General features: G+C 41.0%; 1 pseudogene; it reads right to left on the minus strand.

Moving 5' to 3' along the window:
• Positions 1-5,738: 5,738 nt before the first annotated feature.
• LOC123505649 lies at positions 5,739-9,297 on the minus strand (annotated as a pseudogene).
• Positions 9,298-14,482: the final 5,185 nt, after the last annotated feature.

Consider the following 14,482-nt stretch of genomic DNA (forward strand, 5'->3'; position numbering starts at 1 on the left):
CTTTGGGAGTAGCGGTTTCCATGCATGTTTTAGGGTGGCGATTGTGTGAGTTTCCCAAGCCTTAACAAAAGCCTCAACTGCCAGCCGGATGTTAAACTTGCACCAGAATTGTTTTACTGTGACTGTGTCAGATGATGTAGAGGTGCTAGTAAGGTCATCACAGTCACTTTCGCGGTCTGAGGACAGTGATGAAGTTGCATGATCATCTGTTTCAAGGTCTTGAAGTTCCTGAAGTTCCTGAAGCCTGGCTGTCTGTTGCCTTTCTCGTTCTCCCGTGCACGTCTTGATAAAACTAATTTAGTGTTGGCAATTACTTCCTGGTCCATGGGCTGAATCCTTGATGTTGTATTTGGGGACATAAAAACTACTTGTACCGATGGATGGCGGCCTACAAGGAAACGTGCATGCCCTGGTGCATTATCCATGAACAACAACACACGGAAATCCAAATTGTTAGCCTGGCAGTGCGCTTTTGCCTCCGGCACGAAACAGTTATCAAACCAGTCCAGTGATAATGCAGAGGTCATGTACCCCTTGGCATTTGACCTCCATATGTAGCCCTTAAGTTTGTCCATGTTTGCATTTTTGTAGTGGCGAGGGCACTTAGAGTGATACAGAATTAAGGGTTTCATTCTGTGTGTTCCATCGGCATTAGCAGTTACCAGTGCAGTAAATCGGTCTTTGGCCATTTTTACTCCATGAGCTTGCTTTTCAGAAACAGAAATAAACGTGGACTTTGGTGATCTTTTCCAGTATACGCCAGTTTCATCAGCGTTATATATTTGCACCAAGGAATAGTTGCCATCTTTTATCAGTTGTTGGACTACTGCAGGGAAGTTAAAGGCAGCAGATTCTTCTGCAGACTGGGCCTCACCCTGATAAACAGCATATTTCACCTTCACCCTATTCTTAAAACGATGAAGCCAACCACGGGATGCAGTGAAGGGTGGGGGATTTTTAAGATTCATTTTCTTGATTACAACATTGTACAGAACACGGGCTTGGTCCTGAATCTGGGGCCCAGTTAGCTAGCGCCTTCATCATTTCGTCGATTTATCCACCTCAATAGATAATGTTCTAAAATTATCATCACCTTGTTATAATCAGTAACAGTTTTCACGCTTCTCTTGCCCCCAGAATGGTTCCCCACACCACTAGGGGTAAAATATTTCTTTGCTAGAGCCAGATTTTTTCTTGATTTCACTATTCTGCTTCCTCATACTACGCACTGTAGATTCGGGGACATTGTACATACGACAAATCTCCATGTTTCTAGCACCTTGGTCAATCTACTGCATTATTTTAGTTTTCATTTCATTATCATACTGCCGCTTTTTCACACCAACTCTGTACTCACGCCTTTTAACTTTCCCTCCTAATTTTGAAGGTCCTGGGCTCTTGCTTTCTTTGCTGGTATCACTAGGGGCGCCCCCCGCACCACCAGGTGCACATGTGGCCATAGTTCATGAGAATTCGCCTCTGTAGCAGGTAACCAGAAGAGTCAAGGTAGCATGACCATAAAAACAGGTATGAACACAATGGCGGGAAGCGGTAGACTGTGACGAAAACACCGTGATGTTATCCAAGACGGCGGAAAATAGTTGCCGCTCAGCTTGCGGGTAGAGAGGGAAGTTTAAATATCGCCAGACACAAGATACCGCGAAACAGAGAATCGCGAAAGTTGGGGCTCTACTGTCCTCCAAACTTGCATCATCATCATTGCTGCCACTGCTATAACTTGGAGTCAATGTTGAACTACCGTAGAACATACGTTTATTCATATTTCTTATCTGGAATTTGTAAAAGGTAATGCATTGACAAAAAAAAAAAAACTATAATCAAGGAAAGAAAATACATAATGCCCAAAAGACATAAATGCCCACACCAATAAATCCATAAACCCAAACCATAAATGCCCACACCAAAAATAGAAAATACATAATGCCCACCCATGGGTCATATCGCAAAAGAAACAAAATATTAAGTATCATTGCGATGCGGCCCACTCGTGGTCGCATGAGTAGTATGCCCACCGGTGGGTCACACCGCAGTGGAGCTTATATATTGTTTTATAATGCAGTATGACCCACCAGTGTCCAAACAATTTTATGGTCTCAATGGAATCTACATACGTCAGTGAGCATACACACCTCCTTTCAAATTGGTGGCTCGCGCCAAACTGTCAAAGAGAGAGTGCCTTTGTTGCCGCGGGAGGGTGATAGTCAGGCGCACTGCTAGCCGCACGTAACGTGTTAAGAATGCACAGATGCAGTAAACCCCTGATTATCCAAAGCGAAAGGGGGCAAGCCTCTTTCGGATAAGAAGATTTTTCGGATAATCCAGGTTTATGATTTTTTACCTAAAAAAATATAATTTTTTTTAGGTAAAATAAAATCATAAAAACTACTGTTATGAACGCCTACCCCTATCCCCCCCTTGGGGCACGCAAAGTTATCTTCCGATACCAGTCTTTCTTCCTTTTCCCGGTTTCTTTGGGCACCTTGGGCATGGTGATGATGAAAGAAGCGAAGTGGAAACAGGTTGTAGAATGCGGCTCGCAAGTGTAAACACAGTGGCGTGACTGCCAACTGCCAAAATGAAGTGACAGAATTATATGAACTGAATGAATCCTTTCACCATAGGTTGGCAAAAAAAGTTAACTAGGGATGCCAATCAGTCATAATGCATATTTGCCAAATTGACTTACTCGACCTTATTGACTTAATTCCCATCCGGTTGTTGCTGGGTTGGGTCCCATGATGCTCTCCTGTACTCTCGCCATGCCTCTTAGTCACGTGCCAATGCTACCATCTCTGCTGCTGTGTCTGTTTCAGCTGTTTCCATAATGTCTTCTTTGGCCTTCCTCTTGGTCTGCTACCATACACTTTCCTGTACAACATTGTCCTCGGCCATCTTTCATCCTCCATCCTCTCTACATGTCCATACCATCTTCTTTGGTTGTCTCATACTATGTCCACTATTGTCCTTGTGACTCCGGCCATTGCTCTTACTCTCTCATTCATTATTCCGTCCTCCCATCTTGTATTCATTGTTCTTCACAGACAATGCATTTCAAATGCCATTAATTTGTTATTTTCCCTTTCTTTTTAACATCCAGCACTCAGATCCGTATAATGCTGTTGGGATTACAATTGCTCATAGAAGACGTAGCTTTAGGCCGGTTGTTAGAGTGCATTCTCTCCAGACTTTATTTAGCTTCTTAAATGCCGCATAACTCATCGACACCCTGCTATTGACCATTTTGAATTAATCACGATCCTTGGGAAAATTTACTCCTAAGTAGATAAAGGAGTCCACTTGTTCCACTGCACCTGAATTCAGCATTATTCTGAACTGTTCTTCTCTTCCTATTTTCATGGCTTTTGTCTTTTGTGCACTGATAGTGAGTCGAAGTGTAGCTGGATATTATTCACAGACACGAGAGAGGCGAGAAAACTAATAGCATTGCTCGCCACCATCTTGACACCATCTACTGTCTCTACTATTTTCAAGTCAGCAGTCTTGCAGTCCTTGCAAGCTAAAAGAACCACCTGAACTCGTGACTCTACAATGGATAAAATGGAAAGCCTTGTGGAAATGTGGTACATAAGTTTCGTATGTGATACAATGATGCGCCCTTTGTTTACATTCCACAGGTTGCTGGTTAGTGTCTTTCCCGTTTCACTCTGCCTCCCTTCATAGATTTAAGATCATCAACATTATAAAGTTACGTACATACATACATTAGCGTATATTATAATGACTTAAATTAAACTGCCTAAATGTTTAACTTCATAATTTTTACTTTCATTAAACCTTTCACTGTACTATGATGCACTCTCGCTTTGTTTACTCTCAATGGAAGTTCAAGTCAGAGGTTAAGCTTGTTATAATCGGTTCGTTTAACGAAGTTTTGCTTAACGAAGGGTTTTTAGGAACGTAACCCTTTCGTTAAAACGGGGGTTGCCTGTACACAGTACAGCTTGATGATAGATGACTTTATTTGCATGATAAGGTGACAATGTGAGTGCTGAGTGAGTACTGAGGTGCCAATGAGAGTTGATTGACTTGAACGAGAGTGGGTTTGACTTGAGAGTGTGGCACGAATGAAAACGAGAGAGATATGAGCGTATTTATGTGAATGTAGCTGGATCAAGAAGAGGAAAACCAGAAAAAAGAGGTTGCCAATAGTACAGCTGAGAAGGACAGATATGGGCCAATGAGAAGTAAGAATAATGAACCAATCAGGTGGCAGAACTTGGCCAATCAGAAGAGGTCAGGCAGAGAGAAGGAAAGTGACCTGTTGAAATCACAAAGGGAGCTGATGTCTCACAGGAGAAGAGGAAGAAGGATCATGTTCATGTGTGAACAGAGGAGAGAGAGAGAGAGAGAGAGAGAGAGAGAGAGATGAGGGGGTAGGGTGACATGGTACAATGGTGGTTTAGAAGGAATGAAGATGACTGATACATTTACTTATGTATTTCTTATTATCTATCTATTTACACTAATATTAATCTTTCTTGCTGCACTTTCAAATTCTTTAACCAAGTAGTTTTTTTTTTTTTTTTTTTTTTTTTTTTTACATTATGGCCTATATACTTGAAGAGTTTATGTGGGAAGCGCTGTTAAGCTTCCGCCCATTAGTGGCACAGGCTATTTTATGTATAGTGGTACCCATATTAGGGCCCATACCATCTCCCATACACATCTTTGGTGTAACCACCAAAAACCTTGGTATCATGGTGACATGTAGGTAACTTCAAACCACTCGACAAATGGCATAGCTTAAAAGTGGTATGTGGTGGGGTTCGAACCTACGCGTGGACGTCTGCCCGATCCCATGCTCACCACCTTATTCACTATGCCACCGCCTCCCTCATTACTGGTAGTTCTTAGCTATGTTAAGCAAGGCCACAGTATTATTCGTAACAATCACTCTTGTAACGTTGCATGGCAGAGGACTTCATCATTCATGGTAGCAGCATGACCCTCTCCAAGCAAGTGCTAGATGCAAATGTTGGATGTCACCAGATTCCCCACTTAGGAATACAAGTCTAACAGGATGCGTAAAGAAGGAGGCCAATGTCATCTGAGGAGTATTCAAAAGAGGCTTACGGTGGTAGTATTAATCAGCCCCTTCCCCGCTCCTTCCCCATCCCCATCCCCATCCCTGGGATTGGAGTAGTAGAGAACAACACCGCTCCCTTCCCGGAGCCGGAGACTCGGACGGGGTCCAAGAATGCTGTTGGTAGCCCTTTCAATCCAATAGCCATGGAAAATAAGGCAATTAATGCATTTCTCTCCTACAGTTTAGTTGGAATATATTGTGTAATGTAAATTAATGCATAAAAATAGTGATCTACAGATAAATAGCAAATGAAAAGTTGAGATGTTGGTAACCATGATAATAATCAAGATCACCATTGTAGTTGTTTTGCCGCTCAGAAATCAGAATATGGCTTGTGAGTGAGTCTCTGAAATGGAATCCAACAAGCGTACCAGCCCTATTGGGGTAGTTGCGAAGGACTACCTTGTAGAACAGCAAAAGTTGTTGCTAGAACAGCTGAAGGTGGTGAAGCTGCAGCAGCAAGGAGAGAGGGAGAAGAATGAAGAGTGTATGAAGCTGTGGAAGTTGCAGCAAGAGAAGGAGAGACTGAAAATTCTACTGTTGAAACACCAACTTAGAGAAGGGTCAAAAGAAGAGTGGATTTAAATGGGTTAAATTATACACATAGAAATTCTATATCAAAATCACATTTTTTATTAAATATGTATTGACTTACATTATTTTTTCATTGCCCCTTTGCTTGGCACACCATTCATTATATACAAGACTGCAAAGATTAAAAGTACTCTCTTATGATTCTATTTCCATTTCCTATTTGTCTATAATCATTATCACAAACAGCAAGACTAAAATATTTATAATTTAATCACAATCAAAAAAGTACTTCAGACACCTGCCAAGGGCAAACAAAACAAGATGAAAAAAAGGCCCACTCATTTGCTGTGTCCCACAAGGTCATGGCTAGTCCAAAACAAAGTGTCTTGACACCTTCCTCTTGAAGGAATTCAAGTCGTAGGATGAAAGAAATATAGAGGGAGGTAGGGAGTTCCAGAGTTTACTAGTGAAAGGGATGAAGAAATGAGAATACTGGTTAACTCTTGCATTAGAGAGGTGGACAGAATGGAGGAATTGAGTTTTTGATGCATTGAACAGTATTAAGTCATAATAATTTCTTTATAATCATATCTATGACAGATGGAGACAAACTTGCAGTGATCTGTTATAATTTGAAATATATGAATAATTATGTTGTCTTACATTACTTTTTTCATTATCACCTTGCTTGGAACACCTTACATTACATACAAGTCTTAAAAGTAATCCCTTATAATTTATTCTCGCTTAAGGCGACCCAGCAGAGATTCATTGTCACCATACCTTTCTGGGACAAAATTGTCAACATTGACATGTGCATGTGGCAAATTATAACCTTCAGCTACTTCATACCCCATATCAAGTCTTGATGTTATGGCAATGTTATGCAAGATTGCTGAAGCTACAATGATGGCCTGAGTTGTTTTTAGATTTGTTCTCATGCTGCTCCCAAGGCATGGAGAACCGATGCTTTAGAATACCAAAACCCCTTTCTATGGTGTTCCTAGTTTTAATGTGACTTGCATTGTAATGTTGTTCTTTAGGGCCATTAGGGACAACAGTGGGGTCAACAGGTACCTTCTATTGGCATAGCCACTATCACCTAAGAGATGACCTGGGAGGCGGCCATCATGTAATTCATCACCAATTACACTATTTTCAAAGATCCTAGTATCATGAACACTGCCTGCCCACCTAGCAACAATATTATAAAATTTTAGGACAGATCCACAAATGGCCTGAATGTTTAATGAAAAATATCCTTTCCTACACCTGAATATCTCTGAGTCATTAGATGTAGGTTTTACAATAGGTACATGGGTACAGTCTATGCAACCTATGACACTAGGCATACCAGCAATTGCATAAAAATCTTCCTTCACTTTTGGCAGATCAGTGGCATTAGGGATTCTTATGTACTGGTGTACAAGGCCTGCTATTGCCAGGGCAACTCTGGCCGGGCATTGACTGACTGTTTGTGAGACATCATAGCAGTCAGCAACAACTACCTGGTGACTTCCGTTACCCATAGCTGCCAGAGCCAGCAGGACTTGGTAGTATAGTGGCACACAACAACCTGGAATAAAAAAAATATAAATATACATAAATTATACTTTGGGGAGTAATAGAAGAGATGGCAGTGGTGTTATCAGGATGAAAGAAAGGAGAGAAAGATGTCAAGGGAGTATTTGTGAATGCAATCTTGTATGCTTTTTGTTGAAAATATATGTGATGTTAATATAGTTAGGTAAACTTTAGCTGCTGATGATGATGTACCATATTACTGAAGTCTGCATTGCTGTTAACAGATAGTATTTGTCTGAAATGGCTCACAATTTTATAAAATTGTATACCTCTGGTCAGTAGAATCTGGAAGTTGGTCGCTGATCTTAACAATGATGTCATGTACCGACTCTTTCCGCAACCGAAATCTTTCAATGAATTCCGAGTCGGACATTGCAGTGAATGGGTTCATGCGGTCTGGTACTACTTGCCGCTCACGTCTCAGACCAAACCTTCCCATGGCCGCAACTGCTCTCTGACCTCCGTCAAATTGTCCCCACTGCTGCCAGGGGTTATACATTATGATAGCTCTGCAATATGAATAGATTTATTAAGTAATGAAAATAAAATTAATGTCAATAAATCTACAACAAAGTTGCCTACTAGTGGTCCTTTTTCACACTTTTGTTGCTCTTGGAAATAATAAGTAGCCAAATAATTACTTTTCATCAATTAAGTAGAAATTAATCCAACTTAATCAAGCTAATCTAATCTACACAAACCAGACTAATCTAACATAATCTAACTAAACTAGCCTCATCTAACCAAACTTTCCTAACCCAAGTAAACTAACCTAACCCAAGTAATCTAAGATTCAACACAAGTTTCCCTACAATCTTTATACTCATCTGTGTTGCTATTACACAAAATGTAACCTAACAAAAAAAAAAAAAAAAACTTTGCTCACCCCCTCCTCACATGTATTTTTAAAACATCAGTGTCAGCATTATAATTAATTTGTGGTGGGTAATACATTTCTATTTATGAAGCCTAGGGTCCTATTTGCCCTATTTCTTGCTTCCAAACACTGCCTAGAGAATTTCATAGTTTTGTCTACCACTACACCTAAATCTCTTTCTTCTCCAACTGTCTCTAACCAACATCCTTCCATCTTATAGCTAGAATTTCTATTGTCCTATATGCATAACCTTACACTACTGTGAGTTAAAACTCCATCTGCCACTTATCTGCCCATGCTACCAACCTTTTATCCTGTACTTATCCTGAGCCCCCTGTATTGTATTAGGATCTTGAATCATCAGCAAACTTCAGTATTTAACTGTGATCCCTATATCGAAATCATTAATATATACTAAAATAAAAGTAGCCCTAGCACTGATCCCTGAGGTACTTCCTTTCCATATATAACAGAGCTGTGGCAGCAACTGATAGGCCATCACCTACTCATCTGTAAGGATAGTGCAATCTAACTCTTGCTTTTCTTTGACCTCAGGAGTGTTTTAACTTCATTTTTGAAGTAAAAAGTAAAACAAATAAATAAATAATTCAGCATAATGCAGCCGATTTGGCTGTGTTCATTATAGGTAAAACTGTCTCATATATACCTAGATTTCAAAAATTTTCAGAATTCTTCACAAATACAAAAGCTACAGGAGAGATAATATCTTAATTATATTGCTTACCTTTCCATAATTGAAGGTGGAAAAACGCTAGGAGATCCAAACACTCTGCTGACATGGGCTGGTATGCCTACAATCACAAGAGTACATCGATGTCTCCAGAAACATTACAAATATATCCATATAAAGGAAATCTGAAATGCTATATCATTCATTATTTTTTTCCCACGCTTATAAAAGCATTACCTTTTATAAAATATAAACAATAATTGTATTGCTTCCAAAAATATATGACGGGGACGGCGAAGATGTCCTCTCTCCCACCCCGTCGAGTCAACGCTTTTTCTACCCCTTCCCACCTCTGTACCTGCAGTTTAGAATGACCCCGACAACACGGGGATGTTTAATACTACCCGAAACGGCCAAGGCAATGCGAAGGGGACGGGAAGGGGAAGGGGAAGATTAATACTATGGCGGTTAGGGGATAGCAGTGTTGTCCAAAATGCATTCAAAGGATGCGCAATGGAGACCCATTTGATTGCTGCAAAAGTAGGTAGGTCAGCTGTGGAGTGCTGCAAGGGTGCTTATGTCACAATGGGGTGGTAGGAAGAACGTCAGGGTCACCCATGGAAAGCCAGAAATTGGCAGAAAAATAGATATCATGGCACAGCAGGAGTGCTGCTAGCAATCCCACCAAATCAACTTTTCCCATCATCCAACAACCTCAATGCGACCTGTTCATTTTTGAGGTGCAGCAAGGGCACACAACAATCATCTGATTGGGACAGGGGCTTTAGAGAAATGCAAACTTTAGAAGTCAACGAGAATGTAGTAGAATATAGATTGAAATCAGCTGCCACAGCCACATTTTTAGTCCAATAAAATCACAAGGAAAAATTTAATAAATCTAATCCCACAGTTGCAAACCACAGAACTTGTAAGTTAAGTGATAAGCCAGGGCATCCTTAACTCAAGTATATTTAGTGCAAAGCATTGCGTTTATCTATGGGTTGCTTAGATAAGGATCATGGGAGAAAAGGGCTGTAATAACCCATATCCTTGTCAAAGGAAGCATTACAATGGGTTGTTCCCTCAGTATGGGAAGTCTACTCAAAGAGTTGAAAATGAAGACCCCCAGAGAAACCTCCATTACTCTGGCATCAGTGTCCAGCAAGAACACTAGTTTTGCCAACTGTACAAATACCAATACATACAACTGAGAATAAAGTCACAACGACTCAAACACTTTTAGACCAATATTTGCAGAGATCATTTATAATAACATCCTGCTTGGCTAATTTAAAGTATCAAGTTGTAAGACAAGTTCAGTTATAATTACAGGTATTCACAAGAAGTACTGAAAGGAAAGAGAATGAAGTGGTGCTTGAACATTATGCAAAAGGTAAGAAGGACCTTTAAATGCAGTAGTAGTAGGTCAGTTGCCCAATTATAAAAGTCCTGTGGGTCTGGCAGGAGTACATGATTGGTTGATGAACTTAAGGCTATAAACTTGGAGACCCCAAGCTAAATATAAAGGGGAAATAAGCTTGCTGATACGTGCTGACTTTTATGACATAGTACATGGAGGGTATGTACAGGAAAAGAGAATAGTATTGTTACCCACTATATATGGTTGCAGGGAAAGGGAACAGTATTATTACCCACCATATATGGTTATGCCTTAAGTGGTCATTTTAATGCACCTGATGATGGAACTAAGGTGGAGGTAGTAACTTTTCTTAAAATAGCAACACACCCAGTAGAGATGCAGCTCAGTAAAGAAAAGGTGGTGAAGAGTCCCTTAGAGATTAAAGATCTAAATATTCTCAGAGTTAGACCACTCTCCCCCCAATACTAAGCCTGTTGTTGATGTGTGGGTGCTTCAGAGCAGGGGGTAGGTGCACAGAGGGGTGGGACTTCTGGGTCCTATCTTGGTCTTGGGCATCTGTCCCCTGCTTGACAAAGTTTGCTTGGTTTTTCCCTATTCTCTAGTCTTGTCCTCTTCCTACGACGTCTTCCCCACCCACTCTCACTTTTCCATATCCGTTTCCTACACCATGTCAGTGGGATGCGAGACTGGCCCTAGTGTCAGCGACAAATGGCCTGAGTGATGTCACGGGTACGACAAACCCTCTCTAGGGAGTGGACCATTTATTTTCTCCATATTCTTCACAGGATCACCATGCTTCATGATGAAATTTCTAATCCTCTTGTAGGGGCTTCTAGGCCTGCCCCTTCAACACAATCCCCAGATTTTCTTGGCTTTACTGACCTGGCTCTACCCATAACTTAAACTAAGGACCTCCCTCTGTCAACTTCCACCCTCTCAGCCCTGCTTACTACTTACTTCTCTGCCTAGCACTCTTCCTTCTTGTATCTTTCTGTCCCCTCTTCCTCATCACCACTCTTCAACCTTACACCCCAACAAAACTGCAACCCCACCCTCACCAACATTCAACAGCTTCTCTGCCTCATACTTCTACTTTCAAAACTACAAACTCCTCCTCACACTCTCGCTCCTCCATCCTCTCTCAATAGATCTCTCAACTGGATCCCTTTAGCTCCCAGTGCTGGGACAGATATTTCCACATCCCCATGACTGCCCAGTACAATGACAACGCACTTCTATTTAATTATTTAGGCTTCTCTTCTCAACCTGCTACATGGTTCTTTAACAAAACTCTTTCCACCACCACATCACATTTGTCCTGCCCCACTTCTACTCCTGCTAGTCTCTCTTTCTCTTCCATACCCTTCTTCTTCACACCCTCTTCCTTCACATCCACATCTCTATCCTCATCTATATCTGTTCTCCATCTACTTCCACTCTTTATTTCAACATCAAATCCCTTCTCAGTGTTGAACCCTGAATTCTCTGTCTCTTTCTTCATCTTCCCATCCACCTCTTCCACAATGTTCTCGTACATACCGAACCAAGTGATCCCTTTCTTCCACAACCTCAGCTTCCACCATCAGGCCCCCCACACTTCCACACCCTCTCCAACATCTCCTTATCCTCCATCAAAAAAGACCTTCACTCCTCATAATTCCCTTACTACTTCACTTGAGACATAAATACACTACAGCAGAGGTTCATTGTCCCCTTCACAATCTTCCTCTGACTCCTCTATCACCCTCTGATACTAAAACAATTTTTAGTACCACAGCAGAGGTTCACTATCCACCTCTAAACCTTCCTCCGACTCGACTCTCATACCATGTTCAGACACTAACACCTGCAGTTCTCATACCCCTCCACTGATCTTCAAGTTGAAACTATGGAGGCTATTGAAACCTTTATATTTCTAGTTCTGTCTTCCCTCACTCCCTCACCTCCTGATCCTCAATTAAACTCTCTCTCCACTACTATTGCTTTCTCCTCTTCCAACTCTAGTGGTTCCTTTTCAACTACCTGAACTATGCTTCTTGACCTTCCCTTACCACCTTCTGTTGTGCAACTTTCCATCAGGTTACAGAACAGAATTTCTTTTTTTATGTTGTTGCTTGACACAAAACAAGCATATATCAGTAGCTGAGAACACTGAGTGATATCAGTCGTTTCATTACACTGGATGGCAAAAACAGAGGAGGCTATTACTTGGTTGAGAGTTTGATCTATCCTTTTCTTGACTGTATCATTTGACAGAGAAATTTGGGAAAGCTTGTTTGCACTATCTTTCCCCACATAGTATACTTGGTTTTATGAGAGACTCTCCAATGTTATGATTCTTCTTGTTCTATGCAATCAACATGGCGATCTCATAGGAAGCCTCAACAACCTTCGAAGTTTGATGCCGAAATGACCCACTGTCATCCAACTTAGCTTGCTTCAAGATTTTTTTTTTTTTTTTTTTTTTTTTTTTTTTTTTTTTCAAAGAATGCCTTGGGCTTGTCAGCTAAAGCAGGGTGTGTTGTCCTCAAGTGGCATTCCAAGCGTGAGGGCCACATTCCATCATTGCTCAGTCTTGTAACATATCACACACTGTGGAACCTCGGTGTCACCCTTTTCGAGGGACACAAATCCAAATCGAACGTAATCTTCAATATATTTCCACTTCTTGGCACTAATTGCAAATTATTTGATGTGCATTTGGCAGTACGTATCTGTGAACAACGCAAAAAGCATGTGTAAGGTAAGGTAAACGTCACCACATAATAATAAACACCACAACATGATGATAATCATATCCACATGATTAATAACACACATGATCGTAAGCACCAAAATATAACCATGATTACCACTATGCTATAATGATTTAACATTCAGTGATAAACACTGCATGATCATAAACACATCATGATTATTAAACATAACATCATGATCACAAGCACATCAGGATCATAACCACGTGTTCAAGAAACAAATCAACATGACCATTAATACAATTTACCATTAACAGCTGTGATGTATTAAAATAAAATTTAAGTACAGTGGTACTTCAACATACGATTTTAGTTTGTTCCGTGACGATCGTTGTATATAAAAAAATCGTATAGCAAATCAATTTTTGCCATAGAAATTAATGGAAATCCAATTCATTCATTCTTGATATGAATTTACCCCCACCCCAAAAAAAAGAAAATAACATGCTTTTAATATAAGATAAATACAATGTTTATTGTATGCATGATATAAATTAACTATATTGCTCAAAATAACAACTTAACCCACAAAACTCGGGACACATCAATAGACGCAAGGCATGGGGCACGTCGTTAGACGTTTAGGCTTTTTATGGCTATATTTTGGTTATTTTTTCCCATTTTCTTTGCTCCTACCATTTATCATTGGTGACACAGTGACATAGAGCATATGTTTACTCCTGATGAGTGTTGCCAGCTCACAAGCAATCAACAGTGATTTCATTGTGTCTGATTCCACCACCTCTCCCGTGCACCTTACTTCTATACCTTGGGTTTCTTGCCATGTTATGGCGAGACAATTTTTGAATTGCTGCTGCTGTGCGGCCATTCCCACCAGCCGCAGGGCACGGCTCTGTACGGCGTCCAGTCTCTGCAGGTGAGTGGCGGCACTTGACATCCAGGACAGGGCACCGTACTCCATACAAGTCCGTATCTGAGCCTTGTAGAGTGTAAGGATGCCCCAGGAGTCAAGGCTTCCCGCCGTCCGACACGGGACAGAGACACGCAGGAGGCCCCCCTCTCTCTCTCTCTCTCTCTCTCTCTCTCTCTCTCTCTCTCTCTCTCTCTCTCTCTCTCTCTCTCTCTCTCTCTTAGTTGCCTTTTAGCAGTGAGGGAGGGAGGTTCCGCTGTCCCCCGGAGCTATAACAGTGCTCTATGTTTCCATTCTGAGTTTGTGGTAGAGGGTTGTGTGTATCTCTAGTGTATCGTGCTTTATCATCCCACTGCCTAGTGGTGGTGAGTGATGCCAGAATTAAGTGAAAACTTGAACGTTAATCCTGAAAGTGAACATATAATTTCCAAGTGTAGTGAAAGTTCCGTTACGGAATCGCAACATGGCAAATCTGTAAAACGACGCAGCACATGGGAGGCTGCTGATAACATGGAGGACAATGATGGATTTCAGCTACTTAATAACAACAAAAAGAAAAGCAAGACAGCCGGGAATCAAGAAGCTGGTGCTTCCCAATCATCATGACAACAGCCGAAAGACACATGCTACCACCTTCACTTTCCGAAGGGCATCTCCCCG

The sequence above is a fragment of the Portunus trituberculatus genome, chromosome 18 (assembly GCF_017591435.1).
Source record: "Portunus trituberculatus isolate SZX2019 chromosome 18, ASM1759143v1, whole genome shotgun sequence".
In the NCBI taxonomy this organism is placed as follows: domain Eukaryota; kingdom Metazoa; phylum Arthropoda; class Malacostraca; order Decapoda; family Portunidae; genus Portunus; species Portunus trituberculatus.